Below are 13,173 nucleotides of genomic sequence, written 5' to 3'. Positions count from 1 at the left end.
TTTACCAAGCCTTTCCATAATTGTCATCCATGGAGCACATCTCTGATAACTGAAGATACCAAAACTTTATATTCACAGTCACCATCATTTTGCATAAAATCCTTCTGGGAACCACTGATCAAGTGCTGTTAAAAAAACAAAAACAAAAAACCCTTCCTTTGCCTTCCATACTTGGCCTGGACTAAGGGAAAAGCAAAACACAACAAAATGATGGGTTTCCTAAGGAAATTGGTCTCCATTTGGTGGGTAAGTTCTTTTTACAATATTTTTGAAATTGATTTTTGGGGATATCTTTTCTCATTACATCACCTATTTAACTCCATGTGTGTATGTATATGTATACATACTTAGCTTGTCCTGGTCCCCTTCCCATATGGCTATCTCATATAGCAAAGAATAAGAAGAGAGGGGAAAAACAAACAAACAAACACCTGAATGAAGTTAACTACCATAAGGGGGAAAGCTGCCTATTCGTGTATGTGGGTGTTCGTTCCACACCTATTGCCACCCTCCACCCCAGACTTTTGTAAAAAAGTTGGGTGATCTGTTTTCTCAGTTCTCTTCCTTGGCACCAAACTTTCTCATCACCATTCAGCAGCTTTCAGTTGTGATTGTTTTGTTCTTGCCCCTATAACAAGTTTTGCTACATGTATTTTGGTTTATATGCCAACTTTCCTTCTGTCTGACCTCCTTGAGCAGAAAGTTTTTTGGATCAAAAGGTATCGATATCTTAAGTCATTTTTAGAAGCCTAATCCAAGAGCATGGTACCTAAGAAAGAACTCATTATTTGACAAGAATTGTTGGAAAAATTAGAAAGCAGTCAGATAGAAGTTAGGTTGAGGTGAACATCCTAACCCCAGATGCCAGGATAATCACAGAATGCATAGCAGAATTGAATATTAAATGTTAAATATTTTTAAAAATTAAAATTGAGAAGAGAACCTGATCGGGTGGCTTTTAAAGTTATGGCTAGGGGGTGTTAAGATGAATGTATGGACCATCTGGATTTGATGGAGCTGCCTTAATTATCCAAAAGTATTTTATGAAACCCTGGATTAATAGGAGCAAAATGCCCTTTGACCAAACTCCAAACTGAACAAGCTATAAGTCCCTTCCTGGTGAATTCTTTCCCCAGGATAGTAAGGGCCTATCTTGTGGGGGCATCTGGGCATCCTCATCCTTGCCAATCTCCTTTTTGGAATCATGTAATCTTATCATAGTGGTTCTGTATTTCCTCCATACTTGTTATAACTGAAATGGTTAAAACTGCTTTGCATTGCATCCATTCTTGTTATAGTATTTGCTTTGGGGTTGATTTGCATCATGCTAATGAAATTGATAACACCCTGTAACCTGTGAGCAAAGAAACCTTATATACTGTTAGAAAGAGGGAGTCTTCCTTTGATTACATTAAATTAAAAAGCTTTTGTACAAACAGAAGCAATGCAGCCAAAATTAGAAGGGAGGCAGAAAACTGGGAAACAATTTTTACAGCCAGCGTTTCTGATAAAGGCCTCATTTCTAAAATATATTGAGAACTAAATCAAATTTATAAGAATCCAAGTCATTCCCCAATTGAGAAATGGTCAAAGGGTATGAACGGGCAGTTTTCTGATGAAGAAGTCAAAGCTATCTATTACCATAGGAAAAAATGCTCTAAGTCACTATTGACCAGAGAAATGCAAATCAAAACAACTTTGAGGTACCACCTGACACCTATCAGATTGGCTAATATGACAAAAAAGAAAAATAATAAATGTTGGAGAAGCTGTGGAAAAATTGGAACACCAATGCATTGTTGGTGGAGCTGTGAAGCAATCCCACCATTCTGGAGAACAATTTGGAACTAGGCCCAAAGGGCTATGGGACTGTTCGTACCGACTGGTACCACTGCTGGGTCTGTATCCCAAAGAGACCATAGAAAATGGCAAAGGACCCACATGTACAAAAATATTTATAGCAGCTCGCTTTGTGGTGGCAAAGAATTGGAAATCGAGGGAATGCCCATCAGTAAGGGAATGGCTAAACAAGTTGTGGTATATGAATGTAATGGAATACTATTGTGCTGTAAGAAACGATGAGCAGGAGGAGTTTAGAGAAACCTGGAAGGACTTATATGAACTGATGCTGACTGAGTGGAGCAGAACCAGGAAAACACTGTACACAGTAACAGCAACATCGTGTGATGAACAATGGGGATAGACTTGGCTCTTCTCAGCAGTGCAACAATCCAAAACAGTTTCGGAGAACTCATGATAGAAAATATTCCCAACATCCAGAAACAAGAACTGTGGATTATGGATGCAGATTGAATCATACTGTTTCTACTTTTGGACTGTTTTTTCATTTGAGGTTCTTCCTTTGTGCTCTGATTCTTCTTTCACAAGATGACTAATGTAGAAATATGTTTGATGTGACTGTACATATACAACTTATATCAGAGTGCTTTCTGTCTTAGGGAGGAGGGAGGGAAGGGAAGGGGAGAGAAAAGAAAAATTTGCAATTAAAAATCCAGTGTAAACAAATGTTGAAAACGATCCTCATATGCAATATGTAACTGGAAAATAATAAAAGAAAATAAAAAAGAAAGAGAGAGGGGGCAGCTGGGTGGCACAGTGGATGGAGCAGTGGATGGAGCGCTGGCCCTGGGGTCGGGGGGGGGGGGGGGGGGGGGGGGGGACCTGGGTTCCGGTCCGGATTTGGACACTTGACGCTTGCTGGCTGTGTGACCCTGGGCAAGTCACTTAACCCCAGCTGCCTCACGGAAAAAAAAGAAAAAAGAAAGAGAGAGTCTTTGAGATCCTTTTTTTTGGAAGGGGTCTCCACATGATTCATGCTTTCTTGTTCTTGGGACAAAGAAACTGGTACTATATTTTTCCTGTCTGTGTCTGATCTGGTTTTTCCTGTTGGAGACATTATATCCTCTGATCTGTTCCTCCCCTACCCGGCGCCCCGCGCCCCCCGGCCCCCCCCCTGGCCCCCCCGCCCCCAGGATAGATATGGAAACAAATTGTAGGAGATATTTTAAAATTATTTTCTCTTTATTTTTTAAATTTATTTTGTTGTAGGAGACAGGCAAAACAAACCCCATTTTTGACAAAAGTGAACTGCAGTCAAGCAAAGGATAAAGGCGATCACAAATGATAAAAGTAGACACTTTGAATTACATGAAACTAAAAGGCTTTTTAATAAATGACTCCCGAACACATGAAAGATTGTCCCAACCAAATCACTAATGGAGGAAATGCAAATCTTCTTACCTTACTCCGAAATTAAAATAGTATTAGAAAGGTGCCACCTTTCTGGCATATTTGTCCTTATGACTTGTCTTCAATATACGTTCCCTCTGACCTTCCTTGGAACTCAGCATGAACTACAGGAGAACGGGTTTTCCGTGGTCTCCTCCTCTCTAGATGGAAGGAGGGGAGCGGACAGCACCCGAGGAGGCCTCTTCCTGGGCAGGGTCGTCCTGGAGCATCCACAGCAACCAGAACGATGTCGCTGATGCAGATGACGCACCTAAACTGAGCAATCAAGGGTTTCGGGGCAATAAGATCTTTTCGTTCAACAATGGCAAGGAAAAGCAGCACTTTTAAAAAGTAATTCTCTTTGGAGATCACGGCGTTCAGAAGAGGTAGGTGGTACAGCGGCTAGAGCGCTAGGCCTGGAGTCAGGAAGGCCCGAGTTGAAATCTGCCCTCAGACACTTAGTAGGTGTGTGACTCTGGGCAAGTCACTTAGCCCTCTTTGCCTTGGTTTCCTGGTCTGTAAAATGAGCTGGAGAAGGAAATGGCAAACCGCTCTAGTACCTTTGCCATGAAAACCCCAAATGGAGGTCATAAAAAATCAGACACAAATGAAAATGACCGAACAACAACGCGGCATGACATATTCTCCCTTGCTTTCAGTGAGTTTTCCACTGATATCTGATAAAGTGCAGGTAGTCCCCAGAAGAGAAGTGCGAACATGAGATGAACGGGCGTTTCATTAGCAAAGAGCACCCAGCTGGTGACCCATTAAGATAATTGGCAAGCAGACCCCAGAGGTAGACCGTGTTCTCTCTTGGCTGTTCTCGCTCGTCTCCGAAAGAAATCAAAGGGAGAAGGGACTCAAACGCAAGACTTTACAGAATCTCACCCCATAGCGAGTTTCCGGGGAGACTTAACCCTTTGCTGCGTAAATAACATCCTTGGAGATCAGGACGACACCAAACGCTCACTTCACGGCTGCACCCCGAACAGAGAACGAACTCGTCTAACTTTGGCGAACCAGAAAATTTCCCCGAAGGGAGGTGCACCGTTCCCGGAAGTACTGCAATACCGGGTCGATGCGTGGAGTGGACGGAGCAAGCTCCTATTCCATCTCCCTGCTCCAAAAATCCATTTAATATATTGTCCTCGGATAGAGGACGTATCAGATATTAAACTGATAAGAACAGATACTACACTTGATCTTAGCCAAAAGGCCGAGAAGCGATAAAGGACCCTCCGCCCACTCCCCCCACCCCTAAGCAGCAGCGACCTTTTACACACGCGGCGACCAACACGGCGTTCGCCAACACCCGCCCGCCCCTCGTACCTCCCACACCCGAGAATACAGCGCGGCCGCCAGACACACGCCTCCACACAACCAGAAGGCCGCCCCCAAAACACACCAGAAAACGGACCTTGACCAAAGTTGTGCACTTCCTTCGCACAAGAAGCCACTCTCCCGGCACCCAGAAAACCTTGCCTACTTGGAAACTGATCATTTGCATGCCCCTCCTCACTTCCGCACCAAGCCGACCAATGGTTTCCCTCTAGGGGGCGGGAACAAGCAGAAACTGCCCTCAGAGCAGAGAGCCGCTTTTCAAATCTGGTGTCAGGCCCATACTAGCTGTGTGACCCTGGGCAAGCTCTTTTTTTTTTTCTTTCCCCAAGTTCTCTCTCTCTTTCTTTCTTTTTTTGTTTGTTTACATGTAGTATTTTATTTTTCCCAAATTACATGTAAATACAAATCTTGACATCAATTTTTTTCAAACTTTGTGTTCCAAATTCTCTTCCTCCCTCCCCTCCCCAAGAACTCAAGCAATTCAATATAAGCTATACATGAGCAGTCATGCAAAACATTTCCACATTAGCCACGTTGTGAAATAAAACAAATAAACGAAACTTCAGATAAAGGAACTAACAAAAAAATTATGCTGCAATCTGCATTCAGACACCATCAGTTCTCTCTTTGTAGATGGACTGCATTTTTTCATAAGACCTTCAGAGTTGTCTTGGATCATTCACAGGAGATCATCTTGCAGTATTGCTGTTATTTTGTATACAATACATTTCATGTTGAATCTGCTCATGTAGGTCTTTCTGGGTTTTTCTGATAGCATCTTGCTCACCTTTTTTTTTTTTAAACTAGTAAATTACATTTATATAGTACTTTAAAGAGAGATTTCCTTACAATAAACCCATGAGGTTGATTCTTGTTTTTGTTTTTGAGGTTAGTTCTTGCAACAACCGTAATAGATAACATTTATATAGTACCTTTTACCTGACAAAGAATTCTCTTCACAGTAGCCCAGCAAGGTAAGCACCATACATTTATTTTATCATCACCACCACCACCACCACCAATCATCAATCATCAATCATCTCCAGTCAATCCTCCTCCTCATCAATCAGTCTTCCTCATCAATCAATCCTCATCTTCATCCAATCATCACCAGTCCATCCATCCATCCATCATCATCATGTTACATTACTCTTGCCTCTACTTCAAAATTTTTTTCAGTTACTATTGTTGACTGTTTCCCTCCATCCTATTCCCTCCCCCATGATAGTACACTATTTTCTATCTTCTTTCACCTTATCCCTCCTCAAAAGTGTTTTGCTTATGACTGCCCCCTCTCCCACTCTGCCCTCCCTTCTTTCCTGCCTCCCTCCTTATCCCCTTCCCCTCCTACTTTCGTGCGGGGGTTCCACACATTACTCCACCCAATTGAGTGTATATGTCGTTCCCTCCTTGAGCCAACTCTGGTGAGAATAAGGTCTTTGAGCCAATTCTGATGAGTGTAAGTAAGGTTCATTCACTGCCCTGCTCCTCCCCCATCTCTCTCCCCTCCATAAGCCCTTTCCTGCTTCTTTCTTTTTCTTTTTTTAATTATAAAATATTTTATTATTTTCCAGTTATATGTAGAGATAGTTTTCAACATTTGTTTTTTTTGTGTTTTTGTGTTGTTTTTTTTTAAAGTGAGGCAATTGGGGTTAAGTGACTTGCCCGGGGTCACACAGCTAGTAAGTGTTAAGTGTCTGAGGCCAGATTTGAACTCAGGTACTCCTGAATCCAGGGCCGGTGCTCTATCCACTGTGCCACCTAGCTGCCCCAACATTTGTTTTTATAAGATGTCTAGTTTCCAATTTCTGTCCCTCGCTCACCTCCCGCTCACCTCCCTCTCACCTCCCTCTCCCTCTCCCCCTCCCCCTCCCCCTCCCCCTCCCCAAGACAGCAAGTAATCTGATATAGGTTATATATGTACAATAACATTAAACATATTTCTGCATTGGTCATATTATAAGAGCAGAATCGGAGCAAAAAGGAAAAACCTCAAGAAAGAAAAACAACAGCACCAAAACCAAAAGAACTAGTATGGTTCAATCTGCATCCATATTCCACAGGTCTTTTTTTGTTTTTTTTCTGGATTTGGAGAGTCTCTTCCCTCATGAGTCCTTTGGAACTATCTTGTACCCTCGTACTGCTGAGAAGAATCAAATCTATCACAGTTGATCAACACACAATGTTGTTGATACTGTGTACAACATTCTCCTGGTTCTGCTCATCTCACTCATCATCAGTTCATGCAAGTCCTTCCAGGTTTCCCTGAAATCGACCTGCTCATCGTTTCTTACAGCACAATAGAATTCTAGGGACAGCCAGGTAGCACAGTGGATAGAGCACTGGCCCTGGATTCAGGAGGACCTGAGTTCAAATCCGGATTCAGACACTTGACACTTACTAGCTGTGTGACCCTGGGCAAGTCACTTAACCCCCATTGCCTCACCAAAAAACCCCAAAACCAATAGAATTCCATTACATTCATAAACCACAACTTGTTCAGCCATTCCCCATGGATGGGCAGCCCCTCAATTTCCTTCTTCTTTTTTTTTTTTTTTTTTTGGTGAGGCAATGGGGGTTAAGTGACTTGCCCAGGGTCACAGAGCTAGTAAGTGTCAAGTGTCTGAGGTCGAATTTGAACTCAGGTCCTCCTGACTCCAGGGCCAGTACTATATCCACTGCACTACCTAGCTGCCCTAGCCTCTCAATTTCCAATTCGTTGCCACCACAAAAAGAGCACCTATAAATATTTTTGTACATGTAGGGCCTTTTCCCTTTTTGATGATTTCTTGGGGAAAAAAAACCCAATAGTGGTATTGCTGGGTCAAAGGGTATGCACAGTTTTATAGCCCTTTGGGCATAATTCCAATTTGCTCTCCAGAACGGTTGGATCAAGTTCATGGCTCCACCAACAATGCATTAGTGTTCCAAATTTTCCACAGCTTCTCCAACATTTATTATTTTCCTTTTTTGTCATATTAGGCAATCAGATAGGTGTCAGGTGCTATCTCAGAGTTGTTTTAATTCCTGCTTCTTTCAAGTGAGATTTCACCCCCATTCTACGCGTCCTCTTCCCCGTCCGGCAGTGCAACCCTCTCCCCCCTCGATTTTACCCTAAAGATGTCATCATGGGACAGCTAGGTGACACAGTAGACAAAGCACCCGCCCTGGACCCAGGAGGACCCAAGCCCAAATCTGGCCTCAGACACAAGATCCTCGCCCACTGCTCAACCGGGGCATGCCTGGGCAAGCTCTTAACCCTTGTTTGCCTTATGGATCTATCATCTGCTTAGCTTTTATGGCCTCAGATCGCCATATATAAAAGAATTATTCCTCAGTGGCACTGCCACAATTTTGCCTGAGATGCCTTGTCAGAATCCTCATGGTTTGTTCAGGTTTTCTCTGCATTCAGCTCTTGCTGGAGATTGCTGAGTGTGTGTGCAGTTGGCATCTTTTCCATGCGGCTCGATTATGGACTTTGGTTTAAGACCCGCTGCTTTCAGGTTTCGCCGAACCCATTCTGCGGATCGTTTTTGCTACCGGTAGGCAGGGGAGAAGGGCACCCCTGAAGCCGGCAACACAGGGTGCCTGTGAAGCGCCGGTTCCCCTTCCTGCCAGGTGAGGGGAAGAGGGGGAGTGTCGGGAAGGGAAGCTCAAAGGTTTGTAGAAGAAGCTTCCCGACCCGCTGCAGCGGCCCCCGGCCGGGCTCTCTGCTCTGAGGGCAGTTTCTGCTTGTTCCCGCCCCCTAGAGGGAAACCATTGGTCGGCTTGGTGCGGAAGTGAGGAGGGGCATGCAAATGATCAGTTTCCAAGTAGGCAAGGTTTTCTGGGTGCCGGGAGAGTGGCTTCTTGTGCGAAGGAAGTGCACAACTTTGGTCAAGGTCCGTTTTCTGGTGTGTTTTGGGGGCGGCCTTCTGGTTGTGTGGAGGCGTGTGTCTGGCGGCCGCGCTGTATTCTCGGGTGTGGGAGGTACGAGGGGCGGGCGGGTGTTGGCGAACGCCGTGTTGGTCGCCGCGTGTGTAAAAGGTCGCTGCTGCTTAGGGGTGGGGGGAGTGGGCGGAGGGTCCTTTATCGCTTCTCGGCCTTTTGGCTAAGATCAAGTGTAGTATCTGTTCTTATCAGTTTAATATCTGATACGTCCTCTATCCGAGGACAATATATTAAATGGATTTTTGGAGCAGGGAGATGGAATAGGAGCTTGCTCCGTCCACTCCACGCATCGACCCGGTATTGCAGTACTTCCGGGAACGGTGCACCTCCCTTCGGGGAAATTTTCTGGTTCGCCAAAGTTAGACGAGTTCGTTCTCTGTTCGGGGTGCAGCCGTGAAGTGAGCGTTTGGTGTCGTCCTGATCTCCAAGGATGTTATTTACGCAGCAAAGGGTTAAGTCTCCCCGGAAACTCGCTATGGGGTGAGATTCTGTAAAGTCTTGCGTTTGAGTCCCTTCTCCCTTTGATTTCTTTCGGAGACGAGCGAGAACAGCCAAGAGAGAACACGGTCTACCTCTGGGGTCTGCTTGCCAATTATCTTAATGGGTCACCAGCTGGGTGCTCTTTGCTAATGAAACGCCCGTTCATCTCATGTTCGCACTTCTCTTCTGGGGACTACCTGCACTTTATCAGATATCAGTGGAAAACTCACTGAAAGCAAGGGAGAATATGTCATGCCGCGTTGTTGTTCGGTCATTTTCATTTGTGTCTGATTTTTTATGACCTCTATTTGGGGTTTTCATGGCAAAGGTACTAGAGCGGTTTGCCATTTCCTTCTCCAGCTTATTTTACAGACCAGGAAACCAAGGCAAAGAGGGCTAAGTGACTTGCCCAGAGTCACACACCTACTAAGTGTCTGAGGGCAGATTTCAACTCGGGCCTTCCTGACTCCAGGCCTAGCGCTCTAGCCGCTGTACCACCTACCTCTTCTGAACGCCGTGATCTCCAAAGAGAATTACTTTTTAAAAGTGCTGCTTTTCCTTGCCATTGTTGAACGAAAAGATCTTATTGCCCCGAAACCCTTGATTGCTCAGTTTAGGTGCGTCATCTGCATCAGCGACATCGTTCTGGTTGCTGTGGATGCTCCAGGACGACCCTGCTCAGGAAGAGGCCTCCTCGGGTGCTGTCCGCTCCCCTCCTTCCATCTAGAGAGGAGGAGACCACGGAAAACCCGTTCTCCTGTAGTTCATGCTGAGTTCCAAGGAAGGTCAGAGGGAACGTATATTGAAGACAAGTCATAAGGACAAATATGCCAGAAAGGTGGCACCTTTCTAATACTATTTTAATTTCGGAGTAAGGTAAGAAGATTTGCATTTCCTCCATTAGTGATTTGGTTGGGACAATCTTTCATGTGTTCGGGAGTCATTTATTAAAAAGCCTTTTAGTTTCATGTAATTCAAAGTGTCTACTTTTATCATTTGTGATCGCCTTTATCCTTTGCTTGACTGCAGTTCACTTTTGTCAAAAATGGGGTTTCTTTTGCCTGTCTCCTACAACAAAATAAATTAAAAAAATAAAGAGAAAATAATTTTAAAATATCTCCTACGATTTGTTTCCATATCTATCCTCGGGAGTGGGAGTGGGGGTGGGGGGCAACAGATTCAAACTATCAATATCCATGTGGGAAAAAAGTGCTCTACATCATTAATACTTAGAAAAATGCATTTTTAAACCACTTCTGAGGTACCACCATCAGACTGGCAAAGTTAAAAAAAACGAACAGGACAAATGCTGGAGATACTGTGGGGAAACAGGTACTGTAATGTAGTATTTATTGGTGGAGCTATGCACTGGTCCAACCATTCTGAAAAACAATTTGGAACGATATCCCCAAAACTCTGCATATGCTTTGATTCAACAATACTCTCACTATATCTATACATTTTAAAGAGATCAATGAACAAGTAAAAGGACCTATGTAAACAAAAATACTACTTATTGTAGCTCTTTCTGTGATAGCAAAGAATTGGAAACTGAGGGAATGCCCATCAATTGAGGGATGGCTGAACAATTTATGGGATGGAATACATGTTGTGCTGTAAGAAATGAGGAAGGGAGGGGCAGCTAGGTGGTGGTACAGTGGATAAAGCACCGGACCTGGATTCAAGAGGACCTGGGTTCAAATCCAGGCTCAGACACTTGACACTTACTAGCTGTGTGACCCTGGGCAAGTCACTTAACCCTCATTGCCCTGCCCCCCCCCAAATTATGAAGGGAATGGTTTTAGAGAAACCTGGAAAGGCATGTATGAACTGATGTAGAGCAAGCAGAACCAGGACAACAATATATGTGATGATAACAATCTTGCAAAGGTAATCAACTTTCAAAGACTTAGAACTACTATGAACAGCACAATGATCAATCACAATTCCAAATCACCAACCAATGAGAAAACATGCTATCCACCATCTACATATAGAGATGTGATCGAGTGCAAATCAAAGCAATATTTCCTTTCTTTTCCTCTCCTGCCCTCTCCTTTCTTTTCTTTTCCTTCTTCTTTTGGGCATGACTAATGTGAGAATTTGTTCTGCATTCATGTTTCAAACGGGCTTTATTTTCCTTGCCTTCTCAACTGGGGGTGAGGGGAAGGAAGGAGACAGAAAATTAAACTGAAATTAAAATAAAATGGAATTATTATTTTTTTTTGGACTGGATGACCTAGAAGGCCATTCCACATCTGACAAAAATCATTTCATTTGCCTGAGGGAACTTATTTTAGAGGGAACATTGTGAGATCGGTCACAAAACAATCTCTCTGACTCTCCAATTAGGAAAATTCCCAACACACAGATAGAGGTAGTGAGTTCTCTCTCTCTCTCTCTCTCTCTCTCTCTCTCTCTCTCTCTCTCTCTCTCTCTCTCTCTCTCTCTCTCTCTCACACACACACACACACACACACACACACACACACACACACACACACACACACACACACTCTGCCCTCCTTGTGGTTGAGGCAAAACTTAATTTTTTACTGGAAACATTTGAGTGATGAAACAGCAGGTTATATTATGGTACTAAACTGCGAATAGACAGCCCAGTACTATTAGTCTATTCCATAGTTCTCCCTTTGGCACAGCTCAGTCCTCCCTTTGCTCCTTAAAGGCATGTTGGAAATTCCATTTTACTTTCCTCCAGTCTGACCCAATCTTCTTCACGATGACTTGGATTGATTCAAGGAAATAAACAAGCACTGTTCATGTTTGCTTCTGATTGTTTGATTCAGTCAAAAGGTGTACTTACTTAAAAAGCATAGTTACTTTAAATTGGTGATATAATTACTCTAGCCCCAACATTACATATGAATGAATAAATGACTAAAGAATAGGCACCTAGAATGTAGGTGGATTTTTCAAGGAGTTTGCCTAAGAAGAGGAGGAAAGATATAACATGATGTTAATTTTTTTTAATTGAATAGAATTTTATTTTCCAAAATATATGTAAAAACAAATCTTAACATGGATTTTTAAAAAATTTGTGTTCTAACTTCTCTTCCTCCTCCAGTCGCACCCCCCACTCACTAGAACTCAAGCATTTCAAAATAAGTTATACATGAGTAGTCATGGAAAACATTCTCACATTAGCTAGGCTGTGAAAGAAAACAGTCCAAAAAACCCCCAAAATTTCAGATTGAGGAATTGTCAGAGGAAAAAAAAATTTTTAATGTGTTTCCATCTGTTTTCAGATACTATCAGTTCTTTCTCTGTAGATAGGTTGCCATTTTCATAAGTCCTTCAGGGTTATATTGGATCATTGCCTTGCTGAAAAATAACCACATGGTTCCCAGCAGATCATCTTACGCTATTGCTGTTATTTTGTACACAGTACATTTCACTCTGCTTCAGTTCATGTAGGTCTTTCCAGGTTTTCCTGATACTATCCTGTTCATCATAACTTGAATAAAGTACCTTAAACTTAACAAAAAATTTTCTTCATATTAGCCCAGCAAATAGGTACCAAACATATTTTGCCATTATAATCAATCATCATAACTATTTCCCTCCATCCTATTCCCTTCCCATGATATTTACTCTATTTTCTATCTTCTTTTAACCTATTCCTCCTCAAAAGTGTTTTACTTCTGACTGTCCCCTGCCCTACTCTGCACTCCCCCCCCCCCTTCCTTCCTTCCTTATCCTCTTCCCCTCATACTTTCCTGTAGGGTTAAATAGGTTACTCCTCCCAACTGGGTGTGAATGTTATTCCCTCCAGGAGCCCACTCTCATGAGTTTAAGGTCTTTGAGCTAATTCTGTGTTCTAAATTTTTCTTCCTCCCTCCCTCCTCAACCCTCCCTATGAAATCAAGCAATTCAATATGTCATACTTGTGCAGTTATGCAGAACATCTTTACCTTCCTCAAAAGTGTTTTGCTTTTTACTGCTCTCTCCCCCAATCTGCCCTTCCCTCCTTCCCCTCCCCACCCCATCTCCCTCCCCTCCCACAGGACAAAAATATATTACTATACCTACTTGACTATGTGTGTTAGTCCTCTGAGCCAATTCTGATGATATTGAGGTTCACAGAATGGGAGGAGATGTTGGTGTGTTAGAAAACAGAGATAAGACTGAAGATTAGAGATAAATAGAATGGTG

At 43.1% G+C, this 13,173-nt stretch overlaps 2 non-coding genes across 2 annotated transcripts; one reads left to right on the top strand and one right to left on the bottom strand.

Annotated features, from left to right (window-relative positions):
• Nucleotides 1-4,286: 4,286 nt before the first annotated feature.
• LOC122752457 lies at nucleotides 4,287-4,477 on the bottom strand. The gene has a single exon (XR_006356190.1). It is a non-coding gene; the product is annotated as a U2 spliceosomal RNA (small nuclear RNA).
• Nucleotides 4,478-8,660: 4,183 nt separating this feature from the next.
• LOC122752456 lies at nucleotides 8,661-8,851 on the top strand. The gene has a single exon (XR_006356189.1). It is a non-coding gene; the product is annotated as a U2 spliceosomal RNA (small nuclear RNA).
• The last annotated feature ends 4,322 nt before the right edge of the window (nucleotides 8,852-13,173 follow it).

This window comes from Dromiciops gliroides, chromosome 3, assembly GCF_019393635.1.
Source record: "Dromiciops gliroides isolate mDroGli1 chromosome 3, mDroGli1.pri, whole genome shotgun sequence".
Taxonomy (NCBI): Eukaryota; Metazoa; Chordata; class Mammalia; order Microbiotheria; family Microbiotheriidae; genus Dromiciops; species Dromiciops gliroides.
This window is presented reverse-complemented; position numbering and strand designations above follow the sequence as displayed.